This window comes from Pongo abelii, chromosome X (genome assembly GCF_028885655.2).
Source record: "Pongo abelii isolate AG06213 chromosome X, NHGRI_mPonAbe1-v2.0_pri, whole genome shotgun sequence".
Lineage (NCBI taxonomy): Eukaryota > Metazoa > Chordata > Mammalia > Primates > Hominidae > Pongo > Pongo abelii.
Window position 1 is genome coordinate 39,736,746 of NC_072008.2, and position 20,368 is coordinate 39,757,113.

At 45.3% G+C, this 20,368-nt stretch overlaps 1 long non-coding RNA gene across 3 annotated transcripts in view; it reads left to right on the forward strand.

Moving 5' to 3' along the window:
- LOC129052850 (uncharacterized) overlaps positions 1–20,368 on the forward strand; it is a 75,732-nt gene that overhangs the window by 43,465 nt on the left and 11,899 nt on the right. For 2 of the 3 annotated variants that reach the window (XR_008517972.1, XR_008517971.1), the window contains exon 3: positions 17,294–17,384. This is a non-coding gene — a long non-coding RNA (uncharacterized LOC129052850). Of the gene's footprint in view, positions 1–17,293; positions 17,385–18,470; positions 19,068–20,368 lie in introns of those variants that run through there. The other variant, XR_008517973.1, reaches the window with a different exon arrangement.

Sequence of the window (20,368 nt, forward strand, 5' to 3'; positions counted from 1 at the left end):
TGCGTGGTGGTTACATGGGTGCTACATATATAAAAAGTCCTCCAGCTGTATGCTTAAGATTTGTGAATTTTACTGTGAGGTTGTCACATAGCAATTAAAATTGGAAAATAAAATAAAATGAGCCTCAACCCTGGGATTGAGTAGGTGAGCCAGTCCTTGGGCCCTCTCAGAGCATTGCCCAAGAGGCCACTAAGTCACGAAAGAATGACAAATTGCCTAGGGGACTGCAATAGGGGACTGCATGCATTTACATGAACCAAACTAACTAGATGACGTGAGTCTACCCCAGATGCAATGATTAAACAAATGAAATGTATGCAAAGACGTCCTATGATTTCACAGTCACATAACATGTGTGCAAAAGACCTTATTTGGCAAAGATCTCCCAATCCTTTTGCTCCTTTTCCCTAGTCACAGAAAATTTATTTGAAGCATCAATGTGCCCAGCTTTCTCTGAGCCTCCTTTTTGGGTAAGTGTGCCTTGTACTAGGGAGTACAGGTAATTTCTGGCCACTGAGACGTGAGCAGAAGTGAGTGAGACCACTGGAAGATCTCCTTTAAGAGAGATACACTCTTCTTTCTTTCCTCCATATTGCTGTCCTGCAGTTGTGATGACTGGAGCTCTAGCAGCCTTCTTAGATCATGAGGACAAGGAAGTTGTCTGTGGGTGGTGAATCAGTGAGCTGGAAGAAGTCTTTGGTCCCTAGTGATTTTATCAAGGCTCCTAGGCTGGCTGTTCAGCCCGAGAGAAAACTTTCTACCTTGTTTAAACCCTGTTATTTCAGATGATTTTCACAGCTAAGTCTAACCCAGAGAGGGTCCCTTTGCCTGCGTGTCATGGTGCCCCGAGTCTCTCACAGGGTAGTTCACATTGATCCCCTACTGGCTGTGTGCCCTAGACGGTGGTATGGGGAAAGAGGACATCTTGGAGACCATCTACCAGAGAAGTGACATGGAAAGGATGGGATTTGGGAGAGTCAGATCGCACAAATGACTACAAGCTAGTACCACCCACCTCCTTATCATCACCTTTACAATGTGACTTTATAGCTCCTCCCAGCAAGACGGAATCTATTTCTCTACCCTTTAATCTGGGTTGGCCATGTGACTTACTTTGGCCAATGACAGAGTAACAAAAGTGGCCCAAGCAGAGGTCTGAAAAGCATTTGAGCATTGGGACTTGCCCTCTCGTTACTGTTGGAGCCCTATGATGGCCATGTGAACAAGCTTGGGCTAGCCTGGCAGAGGATGCCAGATGATAGGAGAGAAGTCCCAGCCAGCTCCAGCCACCACATCAGCTGGCCATAGACAGATACATGAGCAAGGCTAGTGGAGACCTAAGGAGCCCAGCCCAGACCAGAAGAACCATCTGACTAAGCCACAGACTGGTGAGAAATAAGAAACAGTTGTTTTAGACCACTAAATCTTGGAGTAGCTTGTCAGCAATAGCTGCCTGATACAAGGGACATGGCTTTTGAAAAGCGAAGTTCACACCACCTTACCCGAGGGCGGTGGTAATGAGGAACAAACTGAAACCGATCAGGAAAATACAAGACAGCCCAGCCCTTTGCCATTCCCAAGATTTCTCTGTGCCTAACTCTCCCCCACGCCTGGCCCATCTCTTAGCTAGGTATATATCTCCTCCAGGAGTCTGGGGAGGGCTCCAAGCTGACCTGTCCATTTCTCTTAGTGAGCAGTAAGTGAGGAGAGCAGGTGGCCACAGGCGGACAGCCATATAAGCATGACTTTCCTAGGGCAAAGGGAAGACTCAGCTCCAGGACACAGGGAAGAAGCGGGGGTGGAGGAAGTCACAGCCCTTGAGGCTACTTTATGCCTTTAAAACATGCAGATGTACAGAGAGACAGAACGAGTCTTTTCTATTATAAAATATGTGCTTAGCATATTTATGTCATAGTTTCAACATGTGCACTGAATCGAGTTACTGCATTAGGGAAGGAGATTTCCTTTCCCGCTTTTGACACACTTTGGTCTGCCTGCAGCCTTTGTGCAGGTGGCCTTCACACACAAAAGAAACCCTGGCGTCTGGCAGGGGGATGACGTGGGGTGGGACCCTGGCCCACAAGCCACACCTGGCTTTGAGCTTCACTCAGATGCTCTCTAGTGTGTTGCTCCCAAGAAATGCAAAAGAAGGGGATTTTCTGCAAGGAGCTCCATGCAGAGCACTGGGGGCCCTGCTGTGCTGTTTACTTAGAGCAGCCCGCAGAAAGCTGGGGTGCTGGGAAACTTGGAAGACTGCCTGCACCCAGGGAGTTGGCCTCCTGGGCCAGCAGCCTGGGTGGAACCATGAGATGCAGGGCTCAGCTGGCAGAAAAGACTGACCTTGCTTTGACATGCAGCCTTGCCCCTTTTCCTCTCTGCACAAAAGCCCCTTTCATTTTCTTCCCTCCTCTTTCTCCTCTTCTCTCATTTCCCCACTCTCTTTCAATCTCTTTCCCCCGACTTTTTCTATCTTAATTGGCCATAACAAGGAACTGAATTCTTTTTATTATGTACTATATTTGTTGAATACAGTTTTATGTTCCTTGCTCTTAATTTTTAAAGTGGATGAGCTGAACAGTTTATGGTTTTCTTTCCAAAATTTTTATATCACAGCAGTAGTCATGAGGGATGTTCACAAATATTCCGGTTCTCCATGTGGGCACGTCCCACACGGATGTCCCCTCCTGTTTTCGAGATACCTCAAGTCCACGTCGCTTGTTTTGGCCAATTAAAAATGTGAGCACTCCTAGGTGGAAGTGTAACAGCCAGTCAGCTTTCAGGCCACTTGGTTTTCCTGCTGCTGTGGTGATGGGGGAAGCTTCTGTCGAGGTGAAGACTTTCTCAGCTTGGGCATCTGAGGGGCTGCAGTGAGCATATTCTCCCTGCCAGCCCATATCAGGCACAGAGCATAGAGAATAAGCGTTGCTGTATTTAAGCCACTGAGTTTGTTACTGCAACATAGTCTTACCTATTCGAACTGATGCAGCCGTTTTACCATATATCATCCTAGTGTTAGTATCTTCTCTAATAATAAATCATTTACTGCAATGTCAAAATTACCTGTGCTGGTGTTTTTAATCTTTTGCATGGGAGGGGTCATGATCCCTTTGAAAATCTGATGAGGGCCAGGTGCAGTGGCTCACACCTGTAATCCCAGCACTTTGGGAGGCCAAGGTGGGTGAATCACTTGAGGTCAGGAGTTTGAGACCAGCCTGGCCAACATGGTGAAACCCCATTTCTACTAAAAACACACACACACACACAAAAATAGCCGGGTGTGATGGTGCGTGCCTGTAATCCCAGCTACTCAGGAGGCTGAGGCAGGAGAATCGCTTGAATCTGGGAGGTGGCAGATGCAGTAAGTCAAGATTGTCAAGATCATGCAATTGCACTCCAGCCTGGGTGACAGAGTGAGACTCTGTCAAAAAAAAAAAAAAAAAAAAAAAGGAAAATCCGAAGAAACTATGAGCTCCCTTTACCTAAAAATGCCCACATGAAATCCTGCATGCAGTCGCAGGTGTTCACTCGCTCCAGGGTACAAAACTGATGCTTAACCATCACTACTTCTGCAACTTCAGTCCAAGGTATCAGGTGGAATAAAGTCTTCCTTTCTCCTCATTCTTGCTTCTGCCCTGCAGTCCTGAAACTATTGCAGACACAGAACTCTGACCATTCTAGTGGCGTTCTGCCCTGCAGTCCTGAAACTATTGCAGACACAGAACTCTGACCATTCTAGTGGCGTTCTAATGACAAGAAGTCATGCATCATTTCAATCGCTGGAGCCTTAGTAATCATTGGAATATGAATAATTAGGTTTCCACGGAGGTTCCCCATGAGGGTGAATGAACATCTACCGGGATGTTCTTTACAGCAGACCGGGGTTTGGGCACTTCTAGGGCAACACCTCAGAAACCCCCTGGCAGGGTAGAATTGAAAATAAGTGGTAGCAGGGAGTTAGGGAAGGGGTGGTAGAGTGCAATGACAAAGCACTTCACCATGACCCCATAGGCTTGTCCTCATGGATTGATTTGCACTAAGAGCCCTTCCTTTATCTGTAACACCATGACCCTACCTTTGGAGGAATAAATTCTTTTTTCACTACCGTACATGTGAGACCTTTTTGCCTTTCTGAATGTCAGTTTTATCATTTGCACAGTCTAAATTACTGACTGAAAAAATTCACTTGCAAGCTGGTTGTTCAGAACTAGTAACAAACACTGTCCCCCACTACCACCACCACCGTGAAGACAGTGTTTTAAATGGTGGTCAATCTCCTTAGACAAATTACTGGTCTATCAGATGCATCTGAACATTAGAAAATGTTGGAATTCAAACGTAGGAATCTTAATTCAGGTCCTCAGTCCCCAAAGTGCACTATTGCTAAAATTACCATTCTCTCTTACTACAAGTCTCACTGTCTCAAAGTAGCCGAATGCAAAAAGGGGTTCAGAGGAAAGCTATTTTCTTGGACTAATTCTCACTACAATGTGAGTGACTGGGAACCCCTTCATCCTTCATTCTCAGTGACTGGGAATCCCTTCATCCTCATATTTTTAAAAATAAATCTTAGAAACCCAATTGGATGCCTAATTGGTGAATCATGTATTAAAGCGAAAGCCAAAGTCAAGAGCAGTGAAGGAATGTTTTCTGGGAGTTCGTCTCCTGGGATCAACACTCCAAAGCACAGTTCTTAATTGTGAAAGCTTCACTTCGTCTTTCTACCAGCCCACACAGTTTCTAAAACAAAAGTATTTTTCAAACTAGCTCTTAAGGTCACCATATTGGGGCTTCCTGTGTGTGTTTTTGTGCATCTGAGGGGGCGTCGCAGACAAGAAAAGCAGCAGCTGTCCACAACCGTGGGTCACTGATAAGTCCAGTGTCCATTAAGCCAGAGAATGCCCAAGAACAGAAGTATGCTCTATGCCAACTTCTCCCAGAACCTCCTATAACAAGTGAGTGGCATTGTCTGCAAAGCAATCTGGCGTCTTGGGAAAAGGAAACCCTTATTTGAGGGAGTGGGCGGCTGGGGGTGGGAAGAATAGATTTTTCATTCCTCAAAACCACTCGCAGAATATAAAATTAGTCACAGCCCCTTTATACTAGGAACAGAAATCAAATTCACATGGTGCCTAATTTTGCCTAAAGACACATCTCTTTGTGCCACAGGGCTATGTCCAGAGGTCTGACAGATGAGACAGTCTTCATTCCCTTCCAACTGGGTGAGGATGTGCCTCCCAGAAAGAGCTGGGTGCCAAAGAGGGCGTTATCATCTCTTCCTTCATTCAGCAGCTTTGTCTGCAAGATTGGAAAACGGCTAGTTGATATATTTCGAGGGATCAAATAATTAGTTCTCTTGGAATCTCATTTTAGATTTTAATTCTTAGTCCTAGAGCCAAACTATAGGAGCAGAAATTTCTATCTGCGGCTGGAGGGATTCAGTTTCAGCACACTAAAAAAAGGCCCTGCTTCGGAGGCATTTTTCCATGCATGAATCAAATTATTCCAGCTGGGTTTTACCAACACGTAGGCAATCAAAACCTACTTTCACTTGCTATTTTATTCTTTATTTACTAGTTCTATAAATACTATGATGGGTGTGCTTTTATATTGAGGATGGGGGTGGCAGGCAGAGAGAACAGCTGCCTGCAGCCTTCAGTCCCGTGCAGACCTCAGGTTGGTGGGGAGACAGGCCTGCCTGCCTCCTGCCCACCCTAGTCTTTGGGCTCGTGAGTATAGCCACCGGTCTTTCATTTGTCATACCTGTGCAGGGCACCTTTGCCACCCTCCTTTCCTTCCTAGGCTGAGAAGGCCAACCTGGTTTTTCAGAAAGGGTACTCAAGTCTGGCAAGGAAACAAAAATAAAATACTCTTAAAATCCAGGGAAGAGGCAGACAAATACAAACTGCAGACAATTCTGGCCAAGGCTGGTACATCTGGAAGTGGCATCTGGAACAAGAAAGGGAACTTAAGATGAGGGGTTGGCCTTGGTGGCCTCCAGCTCTGATAGCTGATGATTTGATGAATTATACTTGCGCTCCAGGCCCCAGTGGATAAACCAGGATTAAGGGGTGAAGTGCCCAGGGAGGCAGATTCTGACTCAGCATCAGGACGAATTTGATAAAGATTAGAGTTGTCTAAAAACGAATTGGGTTGCCTTGGGGGTAGCAAGTGCCCTGTCTCTGCAGTTTTTTCAAGCATGGGATAACCCTGAGGAGCAGCCACAGAGAAGGGACTCAAAGCTCTAAGGAAGTTGATTTGGTGACAGTTAATGTCCTCTCCAACTCAGGAATCCCACAACCTCTGCTCCGGGGACTCTGAACTTCCAAAGGAAGTGGATGTGCCCCTCGGGCTCTCTGCCACCTTTCCTAAATAGGCATAGCTCCTTCTGCCTATGGGGACCAGAGATCCTCCAATTTGGGCCAGCACAGGAGCACATAAGCAAAGGGAGGCCACAAAGTCATCGTTAGGGAGAATATAAGTGTCAGAGGGCAGAAAAGTGTTCCCCGAAAGGTTGAAAATGTGGAAGGCCAGGATATGCAAGCAGGCTCAAAGCTAGATGGGGAAGGAGGGGACATCCAAGACACAGGCTCTCTCACTGTCTGGGAAGTTGCCATAGAACAATCAGAGCTTCAGCATGCAAGATAACTTCTTGTTCCCCACTCCTCTTCCCAGAGATTCATTTGCAAGCCACCAGAGTTCTGCGGGGGCTCTTGCCATGTAGCAGTTGTTCTTATTTTGTCAGGACAGAGCTCTTAAGCCAGCAAGGACCTGCAGGTGGGACTCAAGCCACAGGAGCTGCAGGACCAGTGATGATGTTCCTGCTCAGTGCTGGGGCAGGGAATGCCCACTTCCCTCCATCATCAGCTTTCCCATGTGAGCCATAGCCAGCCTCCAACCTCAGCCCTCTTCTGAGAGACTGGGGCTGCCCACAGCTCTGTCAACCCCTAAAGGGCCTTGGGCTTCTGCCTGTCCTTCCAGGCCACCAGTGGCACACACCTGACTGAGACATGGAAGTGGGCCTCAGCATGGCCTGATGGGACTGTGGCCCAGCCATCCTGAATACTCACCTGATGAAGGAGGCAGGAATTCAAGATGGCTGATGTGCTGGGTTGAATAATGTCCCCCTCCCAAATCCATGTTCACCCAGAACCTCAAAATGTGGTCTTGTTTGGAAATGGGTGCAAAGGTCCTTTCCCACTGGCGTAAGTCCAGTGAGACAGAACACTCACACAAGTCAAGCAAAGCAGGTTTATTACTCACAGAGTAATAGGCAGAAAGAAAAAAGAGAAGCCTAGGACCCACAGTAAGCCAGTCCCTCAAGGCTCAGGAAAGCTGCTCAGGGTGGATGGAGTCTCTTCTGCATGCACCCCATGTCACGTTGCAGCTGAGGGGCCCCAAAAACACTCAGTCCTGGGTTTTGTACCTGAACGTCACTGGAATTGCTGAGAATAAGCATTACAGGACAGCCTGTTCTAGAAGGACTGAGGACAGAGCCCAGGCTGTTCCAGACAGTTCTTTCTTATCAGAAGACATTGCATTCTTGGCATATTCTCCAATTATTCTGAGAACTATAAGCTGCGGGGTGGAGGGGAGTTAGGTCAGCCAAGGCCATCTGGGGACCTGTCCTCCTGCAATAGGGTCTTCGTAGATGCAATCAAGTTAAGATGAAGTGGACCCTAAATCCAATGACGGGTGTCCTTATAAGAAGAGAGAAGTTTGGACACAGACACACACAGAGGGAAGATCGCCATGTGAAGATGGAAGCTGAGATTGGAGTGATGCGTCTGTAAGCCAAGGAGTGCCATGGGTTCCCAGCAACCACCAGAAGCTGGAAGAGTTAAGGAAGGATCCTCCCCTAGAGTCTTCAGAGAGGATGGCCCTGCCGGCACTTGGATTTTGAATTTCTGGTCTCCCAAATTGTGAGAGCATCAATCTCTGTGGTTCTAAGCCATCCAGTTTGTGATATTTTGTTACAGCAGCCCCAGGAAACTAATTCAGCCTGCTTGGCTGCCTGCCCCACCCACCCCTAGCTCCAGTGGATTCTGGCTGGGCCTTGGGGCCTCTTGACCGATCTGGATTTCAGTGCATTAGACAAGGGGAACAGGCAGCTTCGCCTCATGGGCATAGCCCCACAGAACTGGAATGACTGGAACCAAAACCACAAATCTTCTTCCCCCTTTAGTTCTCAAAGGGCCACCATCTCCGCCCCCAAGCCCACCTCAACCCCCCAGCCCCTTGGTACAGCCCTGCCATCTGGACCATGACTGTCTTGAAGGTGTCACTCTTGGAAAAAGTCAACAATCTCACATCTAAGGGCACTATTCCTACTAAAGATCTAGGGGAGCAGGTACAAATCAAGGGTCCCACAGTCTGTGTCTGGCCTCTCCAGCACGGTTAAAAAAAAAATGCAAATTGGTAGCCAATGTTTAAAAATAGAAAGATTTTATACTAAACATTTTGTCCATTTCTTCTTCAAAATTAGAAAATCAGGCCTCACCTACTGAAGCTGAGAAGCGGATGGCTCCCTTCTGGGTCTGGACGTCCCCACTTAGCTTTCCACAACCCCCATGCTCCCTATAACTCACTTCCAGTGAGGCCAGCTATCAGTTGCCATAAATCATTTTTTCTTTCATTTTGTGGGTCTGGTATGGTGCTATTAAGAGGAGAATGAAATATTTCCTATACCCATGTCTCTATCAAAGGTGCAGAAAATGGGAGTGAACATATATCTTGGTGGAATTGGAGACTCTTCTTATGTCATTACTATGCAAAGCATTTCCCCACAGAACACAACAAAGCCTAGGATGCCATTCTGGAATGAAAAAAGAAGGAAAAACCAGCCTGCTCTTTCCCTTCCATCCCTGTCCCATCCCTGTAGGAGGCTGACTTTGCAACTCATGCCAAAAAGACTAAAGGTTCTCGAATTTTCTCTTTCCAAGCTTTCCGACAACATGGCCCTAACCAGGGTTCTCTTGAATCTCTCTCCAGTCTCCACCGAATTCAACGGGACTTTGCAGAGGAAATGTGATAAAGTTTGTAAAGTGCCACTTCCCCTTGTGGACAGCTTTTATGGTCTCCGCTGCCTACATAAAGCCCCGCCCCCTTACCCACCAGCTCCTCCCTCCCATGCAGCCTCATTCTCCACTCCCCACCCCCAGTTAACTCCTCTACCCACCCTGCTTAGCCTGCCTGGCTCAGCCATATCTAACTGAGCAGACGCTACTGACACCAACAGAGTGTTTACCTCTTTGTGCCTTTGAGCTAGCTTTTCCTTCCATCTCAAATGCCTTTCTTTATGAAATTGAGGTCTTGCTGGCCTCATTAGCTCACCCAGCTCAGGAGCTTGAGGATGTCATGGCAGACTCCCAGAAGTCAAATTTTCATGCAGGCCTCTAGATTCCTGGAAAGATGACTTCAAGATCTTAGAGTGTTTAATCGTGCCATCTTAGGGGATTTACTGTGCTTCTCTAATGATAGATGATGGCCAGAACTTGGCCTAGCCTCTGGGAGCAGAGCAAAGACTCCCAGGAGGCAGGGTTCTCCCCTCACCCACATAAGAAGGGTAGCTGAAGAGGGAGAGTTCTGGCAAATCCTGTGTTTGAACCTAGCACTGGGGATATCAGTTCTGGACACCAGTCCCCAGAAAACTCAGTCTAAGTGATACTGTTTGGGAGTCTCAGAGTTTTGTAATCATTCTGAAATCAAACCACATAATTTCAGTGGTAATTACTTGAGGAGGACAAAATCATTGACCCTCAGAGGCAATAAAACCTCAGTGACCTGGAAACACAAAGACAGCTGTGGGCATCATGACAGCCTGGAGCTTGGGGGTGAGGATGAAGAGTGGACTGGGGCAAAGATAGCAACTGCAGGAACTTACTGGGAAAGAGAGGAGTCTGAGTGCCCCTGGAATTGTCACCTAAGCTCCTAACACTCCCCTTCCCGTCATCTAGCCTCCATCTGCTAACAAACTCCTACTCACCAGCTATGCCCCAAGTGGAATACTTGCTCCTCTGGGAAAGTTGCCCAGATCCATTTTCCTTTTCCTGTCCTCCAACTTGACAGCTTTCGTAATACCTTTGCTGCCTGAAGCTCAGTACAGTAGGCACCCCATCAAACAGTCCTTCCTCCTCCATCCCCTTGCCACCAAAAATTACCCACAGGCTTCACTTCCCTAATGGTGCACTCATATTTCTTGTTTTCTGTGGCAGCCCTTTGATAAAAAGCCAGTTCTCTTTCTTAGCTATTCTCTGCTTTGGACTAGGTACTTTGGACTTTCTGGAACAAACTTGCCTCAGCCGAGGCACAGACTTAATGCCCCTTTGCTCCATGCTCTGTAGCTGTGTGCTGGCTCAGCTGCTCCCGCACACAGCCCTGGCTTCCAGAACTGCAGCCTGGGCCCAGTTCCAAGGGCCTTGGTTGCACAGTGTGGGATAGTAGAGATCTCAGCGATCAGGGTCATTCCCACCTGCATGTTCCTGCTGCTCATTCGTCCTGCATCTCATTTCTAGTACCTCCTTGTATCTTTGTCTTTCTTGCCAACCTGTGCTTCTCAGAGGCCGAGACTCTGTTTTATCTTTCTATGTCTCTTCAAAACTTCGTACGAGGCTTGACATCTAACAAATTATGATAGATAATATTGTTTGTCCATCATTCTTTACTCCTTTTCCCTGACACTTTTTACTGTGGACAAAGTATATTTCCCCATCCTCTGACTCTGAGCTTGGTCATGGGAATTGCTTTGGCCAATGGAATGTGGGTGAAAATGATAGTGTGTCAGCTATGAGTTAAAGCTTTAAGCTTCTGTCAGCCCTCTTGAAGCTTCTGTCCTCTGTTATGAAATAAGTACGCTCCAGGTAGCCATTGCTATTTCAGCCAGGGTCTCAGAATAAATCCATGTGGAGCAAGTATGAATCCAAACTGAAGTCTGGATTCAAATCTAGCATGGCTTGAACTGTAGCCAACCTTCATATTTGTGAGTATGAAATAAATGTTTGTAGTCGTAAGTCACTGACATTTGGGAGTTGTTTGTTACACAGCATGATTACAGGAAAAACTAATTAATACACAGTCCCTAAGGAACACTTTTGAGGGATAAGCCAATGGGGAACAAATAAGTGAAAGTAAAACTTACTCTCAAGAGATTCAGCTTAGCTTCAAATATAATTAACAGTAAATCAGTGGTTCTCAAAATGTGTACCCCAGCCCAGCAGCATCCATGTCACCTGGGGATTTTTAAGAAATGCAGATTCTGGGGCCTCTTCCCACACCTACTGAATCAGAAACTCTAGAGGTGGGGCCCAACAACCTGTATTTCTATAAGCCCTAGAGGTGATTCTAATAATCCACCCTTAAGTCTGAGAACCTCTGCAGTTACTGCTGAACTAGAACAGCTTCCTTCAGTCTAGGAATCATTCATTTCCTGAAATGCAGACATTCCAGAATTTTAAATGATAAAGCCCAATTAACCTAATGCCTTGACCATCTCCAATATCATCGTCCCATTTAATTAAAGGTGACCTGAGACATTCCATCCAGGTACAGAACTTCCTAGTCCAGTGGCTCTCAACTTCAGCAGCATAATAGAATATCTTAGAAACTTTCAAAAATCCTTATGCTCAGGTCACACCCACACCAATTAAAACAGAATCTCTTGGGGTGACACCCAAACTTCAGAATTGTTTAAAGCTTTCCCAGGTGATTCCAATGTGCAGGCAAGGTTGAGAATGGCCTTTCTATTTTCAAGGGACTGGGGCTGGCTCTGCAGCTGCCTGCTCTCATTTTCCACCATGCAAAGCATGGTGCATGGCCCTCCTTCCCCAGGTCTTCAGAACCTGAAGGTTTGCTAGATATCCTATGACTTGGTGCATTTGCAGCAAGTTTAAGAGACTGAGTCTGACCAGGGAGGGCTTGGGGAAGCACAGAACACTGGCTGTAAAGACATGGAGTAACTTCAGTTAGTCATTCATTCTTCCAACATATCCAGAGTACCTTCCACATGCCAGGCAGTATGCTAAGCATTTGCAAGTCTTAACAGTTACAAAACTAAGCCAAGCAGGCTTGGAAGGTGAGGGCCTGTGTCTGCACAGAGGACCCCACGGAAGCTTGAGCACTGAAGCATCACTTACAGCAGTGGGTTCCCAGCCAGGAGGCAAGTGCCCAGGCCTCAGTCTGGAGGCCAAATGGCTGGCCACCCTCCATCTCAAGGGAGGTAGTCCAGGAAGCTTAATTTCACCCTCCGCCCTCCACTCCTCTCCGGCATAAGTTACAGGGAACGAGGGCCTTTCTCCCTGGAAGGGCTCCCTGTTGCCTTTCCCTCAGCTCTTCAAAATTCACCATAAGCCTTCTCCTCACCCCCTGAAGACCCCTTTCTTACTGAGCCATCTTAGGCACCATTCCCCAGAAGCAGACCTTGAGCTGTAGATTCTGATATGAGTGATTTCTGATGGAAGTGCTCCCAGGGGAAACTGGTAAGGTAGTGAAAGAAGCAGGACAAGTGAGCGGATTAAGCCAATTGAGTGTGCAATGTTGGGACCACTTCCACAGAGGGGAGCTCCAGCCTGAGCCTACTAGATAGACCCAAGGCAAGAAAGCTGGCCTTTCCTACAGCTGTGCCCAACAGTCATTGGTGCTCAGCAAGGGACCATCCTGTGGCCAGGTGAAGGAGGCAAACTCCTATGCATGTCATCTCTCTATGTCTTCAGGCAGAGTTGCTCTGGCAGCCCAAGAGCAGGCATGCAAAAGAAGGATCACAGGTACAGTCCCTTGGAAGCAAAACCACCTCAAAGCTACAGGGAGGGGCATGCAGAAATGGTAGCAAGGATCCAAGGAGGGGTTACCAGATTTAGCAAATAAAAATCCAGGATGGGTAGTTTACATTTGATTTCAGGTAAATGACAAATCTTTTTTTTTTTTTTTTTTGTATAAGTATACCCCATGTGCTATTTGGGATATACTTATACTAAAAATATTATTTATGTGAAATTCCTTGTAACTGGCCATCCTATATTTTACCTGGCACCCCTAGTCTGAAGGCATCTGGTGGAGCTCTGACCATGTTTGCCTGCTCAGAGAAGAAACAGAGTGGGCCACTTTTGCTGTTCACAGAGGTGCAAGACACAGGTGTGATAATGTAGGCCTTTGCTGCTCCTCATTTCCTGATTATGCTGCTGCACATAGTGCTCTGTGGATCCATTAGTATTGCCCTGGGCCAATGCTCACAGCATTTGGGGTTTTTGACCACTGTGTCTTAGCTAGGGTCAAAGTTCTACACTGCGAAGTAGTAGGGAAACCAGTATTAAGTGTCTCATTAGCCCCTTTGGTACTTCCTCTGCATTAGATAGAGCTGTAAGGCTAACCCAGGACCACCCAACCCCAAAACCAGGGATGAAACGATGCCCAGATGCCAAGTGTGCCTGCCCTGCCCCGAAGACCAAGGTGCTAATGCCCTTCTGACAGCCTCAAGCCCTCAGCTGGCCTGTCACTTGGTCAGCTTGACTCATTCATGAGGTAATTTTGCATCCTTTCACCAGTCTTTAAATAATGAAAAGAAGACTCACATAGTTCTGGAAGTTGTCCCGATAGCTGGCAGGACCTGAAAATAGGTTGGGATTAATTGATTGTGGTTATAACCAGCAGGCCCCGCCGTGGGCACCCCCGGCCCATGCATAATATGAAATATACAAACAGCAGACAGGGAACAAAGCCAAGACTATGGCTCTTTACTTTGATTTGCGATCAACTCCTTTGAAATCCCATGTATTTAGAAGACTCTGAGAGTGAATATGATCCCGCTTCATTGCCCTGGTCTCTCCTAGGATCCCGAGACCTTTGGGGCTGAGAACGTAGATACAAAGTGTGTGCAATGTTTGAGCCCTTTGATAGGGGCAAAGCAGAGTAAAGGGAGGAGAAGGCAGTGGACAACTCAATGCTTTCATGAAATTAAAGTGTGGATAAGTGTGGTGATCATATTCCAGGCGGTCTCACTCATAATCATTTCTTAAATGAATTAAGACATGGGTGGAAATAAACAAAAATGCCTCTTGAATTGCTCTAAATGCTCTTAAAGGCTTGAGGTATTTTTAAAAGGTACTTCCATGTAGAAACTTTAGGTATTTCATTTCAAAAGTATAAACACTTGAAAATCACAGGATTAACTAACTGGGTTCTCAAATTAATTGGAAAGAAACATAAGCCATTGTCTTAGGCTGAGTTCTCCCCAGAAGCAGACCCTGAGACAAGAATTTGAGTGTAAATGATGTATTTAGGGGGATATCCCAGAAAGCACTTGTTGGGTAGTGGAGAAATAAGACAGGGAAGGAAAGATGGGCAATAAACCATGCATTGTTGAGCAATGGTGCACAGCCAGAGCTTAACCCCATTGGGAAACAGTGTAGAAGAGTTCTCTTCAAACTATCTATGCCAAAGGATTCATTTTTTTTCTTTTTAATTTCTAAGATATTTTAGACTGATACTTTTTTCTCCTCCTGATACTTTTAAATATATAATAAAAATGAATTCCTAGAAAAATAAAAAACAAGACATACAAAATACAAGCCCCAATTTTTTTATTATTGGGTTCAAAAGATATGAAGCTCCCAAATGCTGACTCTCAAGTTCCTTTTTTTTTTTTTTTTTTTTTTTTTTTTTTGAGATGGAGTCTCCCTCTGTTGCCCAGGCTGGCATGCAGTGGCGCCATCACTGCAACCTCCACCTACCGAGTTCAAGTGATTCTCCAGCCTTACCCTTTGGAGTAGCTGGGATTACAGGTGCATGCCACCACATCCAGCTAATTTTTGTATTTTTTAGTAGAGATGGGGTTTCACAATGTTGGCCAGACTGGTCTTGAACTCCTGACCTCAGGTGATCTGCCCGCCTTGGCCTCCCCAACTGCTCAATTTCTATACTTATTGCAAACCAGTAATAAACAGTTCCCAGACTGGCACCAGTCCAGGGACCACACTTTGAACATGTATGTCAGTTAGGGGAGAGGGAGCTGAGGTATTTATGTGCCAATGCATGGGTTGAGGCTTGCTTTCAGGGAGAATTGGCTGGGGGAAGAAGGGTCAGGAGGAGAGGGCTGGCGCTACTCTCTCACTGTGTGTGCAGGCACTATAGAAGCCCTTGGACAAGGAAATACGGCGGTGCTGGCAGTGGAAAGTGCAGCGGCACACTACAGTTATAAGGGCTAAAGCCTTATGGATGGGGCAGCCACAGCATCCTGGATTCATATTGCAAAAAGGGACCACAAAAGTTATCAGCCAGCCTCTTCTACAAGAGATGGAGAAACTGGTCCCTGAGCAAGTCATTACCTCACCATAGCGCTCAAAGGTTATTGAGTAACACCGCTACAGGCACTAGGGCAGAGGGAAGGACTCTTTCCCCAATTGCCTCTTTCTTGCAGACCTTGGCTTTCTTCTAGTCATCTGCTTGCCTAGTTCCTGGCACCAGAGGGACAACCGCCAACTGGGAGACAGGTGGTGTTATCACAGCAAGGCCAGACCCCCGCAGGTGGGAGGCCTAGCTAAGCTCTCATCTGCCCGTTCATCTGCTGGGGAGAGGAGGAAAGGTCTGGGGATTTACTGCAAAGCCGGGGCTATAACACAGATCTCTTGGCTCAAACCCACAGTGTGACCCTCTGCAGCTCTGTTTCCTCATCCATAAAACGGAGATGCTAACCTGTGCCCTGTTCTCTCACAAGACTGTTGTAAGGATCAAGTGAGATGAAAGCAGGGAAAAAGTTTTTGAGAAGTTGCAAGTCCTCTACAGCTGTCAACTCAGAGAGGCACTAATTATTCAGAGATGAGTTGTCTGGCACCCTCAGATCTCAGAACACAGACCCCCAACTCAATAGTGGCTTTAAAGGGTCTCATGAAATTCAATGCAAGACCTTGGTTTGGATTCAGGATCAAAAACCTAATACTCTAAAACACATTATTGGGGAAATTGGCAATATTTGAAAAAAGTCTGTGTAGCAGATATTAATATTGTATCTGTCAAATTTGGTGAATTTTATCATTGTACTCTAGTTACATAAAAGAATGTCCACGTTCCTAAGAGGTACATGCAGAAGTATTTAGTATTAAAATGTCATAATGTCTGCAACTTACTGTCAAATGGTTCAACCATACAATTATAACAATGATAATAGTAGCAACAATAATAACACACACATACAGAGAGAGAGAGAGAAGAAAATGTAGTAAAATGTTAAGATATGCTGAATCTTAGGCTAGGCATTGTGGCTCACACCTGTAATCCCAGCCCCTTGGGAGGCCGAGGCAGGTAGATATCTTGAGCTCAGGAGTTCAAGGCCAGCCTAGGCAACATGGTAAAACCCCATCTCTACCAAAAATACAAAAAAATCGCTGGGCATAGTGGTGCACACCTGTGGTCCCAGCTACCCAGGAGGCTGAGAGAGGCTCGCTTGAGCTCAGGGGGCAGAGGTTGCAGTGAGCCAAGATCACGCCACCGCACTTCAGCCTGGGTGACAGAGTGAGATCCTGTCAAAAAAAAAAAAAAAAAGATTTGTTGAATCTTGATGACTTGTACATATAGGAATTCATGTATGCTTTTTGTAACTTTTCTGTAAACTTGTTTTTTTATGAAATAAAAAGGTTTTGAAAATATCAGTCAATTATCATTCTCCTCAAAAAAAGTCTCTGAGCCTCTGAGCCACTCTAGACCCTGTACTAATACTGGAAACAGTACTTCCTAGTCCTTCATTCAGAGCTTACTCACTTATATTTAACACTAATTTCTTCTTGGGGGTTTATATTAGTTTAAAAAAATTTTATTTCCATAGTTTCGGAGGTACAAGTAGTTTTTGGTTACGTGGATGAATTATATAGCGGTGAAGTCTGAGATTTTAGTGTACCTGTCACCCTAGTAGTGTACCTTGTACCCAAGAGGTGATTTTTTCATCCCTCACACACCTCCCATCCTCCCCACTTCTGAGTCTCCAACTTCCACTATACCACTCTGTATGCCTTTGCATACCCATAGCTTAGTTCCCACTTATAAGTGAGAACATAAAGGTATTTGGTTTTCCATTCCTGTGCTTCTTCACTTCGAATAATGGCCTCCAGCTCCATCCAAGTTGCTGCAAAAGACATTATTTTGTTCTTTTTATGGGTGAGTAGTATTCCATGATGTATATGTACCACATTTTCTTTGGCCTTAGATTTGTTGATGAGCAGTTAGATTGATTCCATATCTTTGTAATTGTGAATTGTGCTGTGATAAACATACATGTGCAGGTGTCTTTTTGATATAATGACTTCTTTTCTTTTAGGTATATACCCAGCTGGATGGAATGGTAGATCTACTTTCAACAAACTTGATTATCTGATTTCTCAGCCCAGAACAGAATTAGACATAAAAAGGTAAAAGGAGGTAATGTCAAGTATAATAACAACAGAAAAAGTGATAGTTAACATGTGGATATCAAGAGATGGGACAAAAAAAAAAAAAAACCTCAAAAAGGCAGGCACGCAGCTGTAAAACCTCAGCATTATAATGGAGGATGTCATGCTAAAGCCTGGAAATGTCTCAAAGGAGAGTAAAGGTGTGACTCATCAAAGAACTCTGTGGAGCACAAATTCATGCCCTGAGTGTTCTCTTCTCTGCTCTATGCTGAGCCTACATCATTATGTAATAAGTGAGGTGGTTGAGTATCTCTGTTCAGAAGGCAGGGAAACATAACCATCAGAAACTGTTGAACCCTTTTCATTACTACTTGAAGAAGTGGCTGTGGCAGACACTGTTGGTTGCCTCTCCATCAGCCTTTTCCCTCCTACTTATTTCTTCATGTCACACCCCAACTACCCTAAAAGAGACTGAAACTACCATTCACTTTCCAGTATCCCTTCTAGCTAGACTATGACCAGATAACCTTTTGGGACCTGAGGAGGAGGCTTCTGTGGAGCCTCTGGGAAAGATCCTCCTCCCTGATTGAAAAGGGTATGTAAGAAGAAACTCTTTATGCCTTTCCTTAGACACGATTAGGTGAGGATATAATACCTGGAGCTGTGGCAGCCATTTTGCAATCTTGAGGAGATAAGCTAAAGATTAAAAACCAATATTCTGAACATGGAGGAGAAGGACAGGAAGCTCTTCCATTCTTAATGACCTGTCTAAAAAGCTGAATTAACCAACCCTGCAATCAGACGTCTTGTTAGATGTTCTCGCTATTTAAACCACATTTAGTTTGCTATTCTATTACTTGCAGCCAAAAACATTCTTACATCACACTGGGAAAGCATCTGTTTTCTGGAAACATCTATTTTTGCAAAGCCCTCCATTCTCAGCAATGCCTTACTGTGGAGTGGAAGGTTGAGAAGGCTTGAACAAAATGTGGGAGTTGAGGGCCTGTTGAAAAACTCCTTGGAGGGGCAGTAAATACACATGGAGTTATCTTAGAAGTAGGTCAGTCTAACAGGGATTCTAATACTGACAATATTTTTTTACAGGATCTCCTCACCATGACTTCCCCAAACTAGCCACATTACAATAACCAAGGCTGTTTGCTAAAAATACAGATGCCGAGGTTCCTTAGAGTCTACAGAATCAGAATCATGGGAGTACACAAACTGTTCATTCGCACCAACAACTTCATGACTTTAGTAAGGTTCCTGATGGCTTTACATCATGCAGCCTCCAGTCTGTGCCATCTGGTTGGCTCTCTCCACACTTTCTTCTCCCTTAAACCAACTCCCTCTCAAACACAAATAGATTCCTCTCCTCATATAGAGAGTTGCTTTCCCACCCCAACTCAGCTTCTATCCCACAAGGCTTCCTGATATGCTCCCACACAAATACAATCCACTCCCTAAGAAGCATGTTAATGAATACAAATGTATCCATGTTATTGCATTGATGAAGATGAGCTGCAATTGTCGAATATGGTTTCTAAGTCAAAATGTTCTGAATTTTTCGGGAAATGAAAGAAGAGCATACTCACAGAAATTTTCCTGAGGTGTCCTGGGAGTTATTCTTATTTCTCTCTTGTGGGTGAAATTTGGCTTGTGGTTCTACTGTGTTTTCCAAATCAGTGACTTCAGTCTTTCCTAGCCAACCGTGTGAGGGAATTTATTTGGAGACAACTGAGGCCTGCTTCAGGGCATGGAAGACAGTCATGCAGGGCTAAATGTGGAAAAGACCCACGGAAAAAGAGCATCTAACCTCCCCACTAGGGACAAGGACTTTGCTGTACCACTCCCCAAGCACTGACTGACCATTTGTCCCTGAAAAAGAAAAAGGCAGAAGGGGAGTGTGGTGGGCTCACTTAACACCCATTCCAACACCTTTAGCTTGATTTTTTCTATTATGGGACCCAAAAACTAAAAACTACAATTCCCAGGAATCTGCACCATCAAGGGTCAGGCACATGATCGTTCCACCTATCAGTCACACGCATAAGATCTGAATTCAGATGCGAGCAACGTAAGACATCAGACCCATGCCAGGACATCAGATCTTCTGGCAAGAATTGTGGCAGAGGCATTTGGTTTAGGCCCGCTGAAGCAGAGCTTCTGACACCCAGTGCTGAGGGTCAAATGTGCTGTAGGCAGAGGGGTCAGGGATGTTCCAGCTACAACATTCACTTGGTGTGGTTAGGTGTTTCCTGCTGCTACATTGTCTTGGCTGCCTTGTCCTGCCCCTGAACCACCCAAGGCCAGGTCTTTGGCCCTCCTGGGGACTCATTAGCTACTTAATTAATATATTTTAATAAATCTCTTTCTGCTTAAACTATTTCGAGCAGATGCTGTTGTTTACAAGTGAGAACCTCGTGCTGTTGGGGCGGCAATTTAAATGACCCTCCAAATGAAAAAGAGATAAAACTAATACTTTTTTTTAATATAAGAATTAAGATACAGTGTCACCAGCAGCCCAGAAAACTCCCTTGCACCCATGCCCAATCAATTATCCTCTAAAAGCAGCCATTGTTTTGATTCTTATCACTGTAGATTAGTTTTGCCTGTTTTTCGAACTTGCTATAAATAGAATAAATCGTATGTTATATATTAGTTTGTGACTAGCTTCCTTGCTCAACATTTCCTTATGAGATTCATCCATGGTCCTTCCTGTTTTGTTGCTGTTTAGATTTCCACAGCTTACTTCTCCATCCTCATATTGATGGACATTTGGGCTGTTTTTAGTTTGGAACTATCATGAATCAAGCTGCTGACATGAACATTCTGTGGCATATACCTACAAGCGAGATTGCTGAGTTGTAGGGTAAACTTAGGGTTTGCTTTAAGAGATATGGCTAAGCAGCCTTCCAAAGGGTTTGAACCAATTTCCACTCCCACCAGCCGTGTATAGGGCAAAAGGCCTTAGCAAAGGATTTTTGTCTAATTTTAAAATA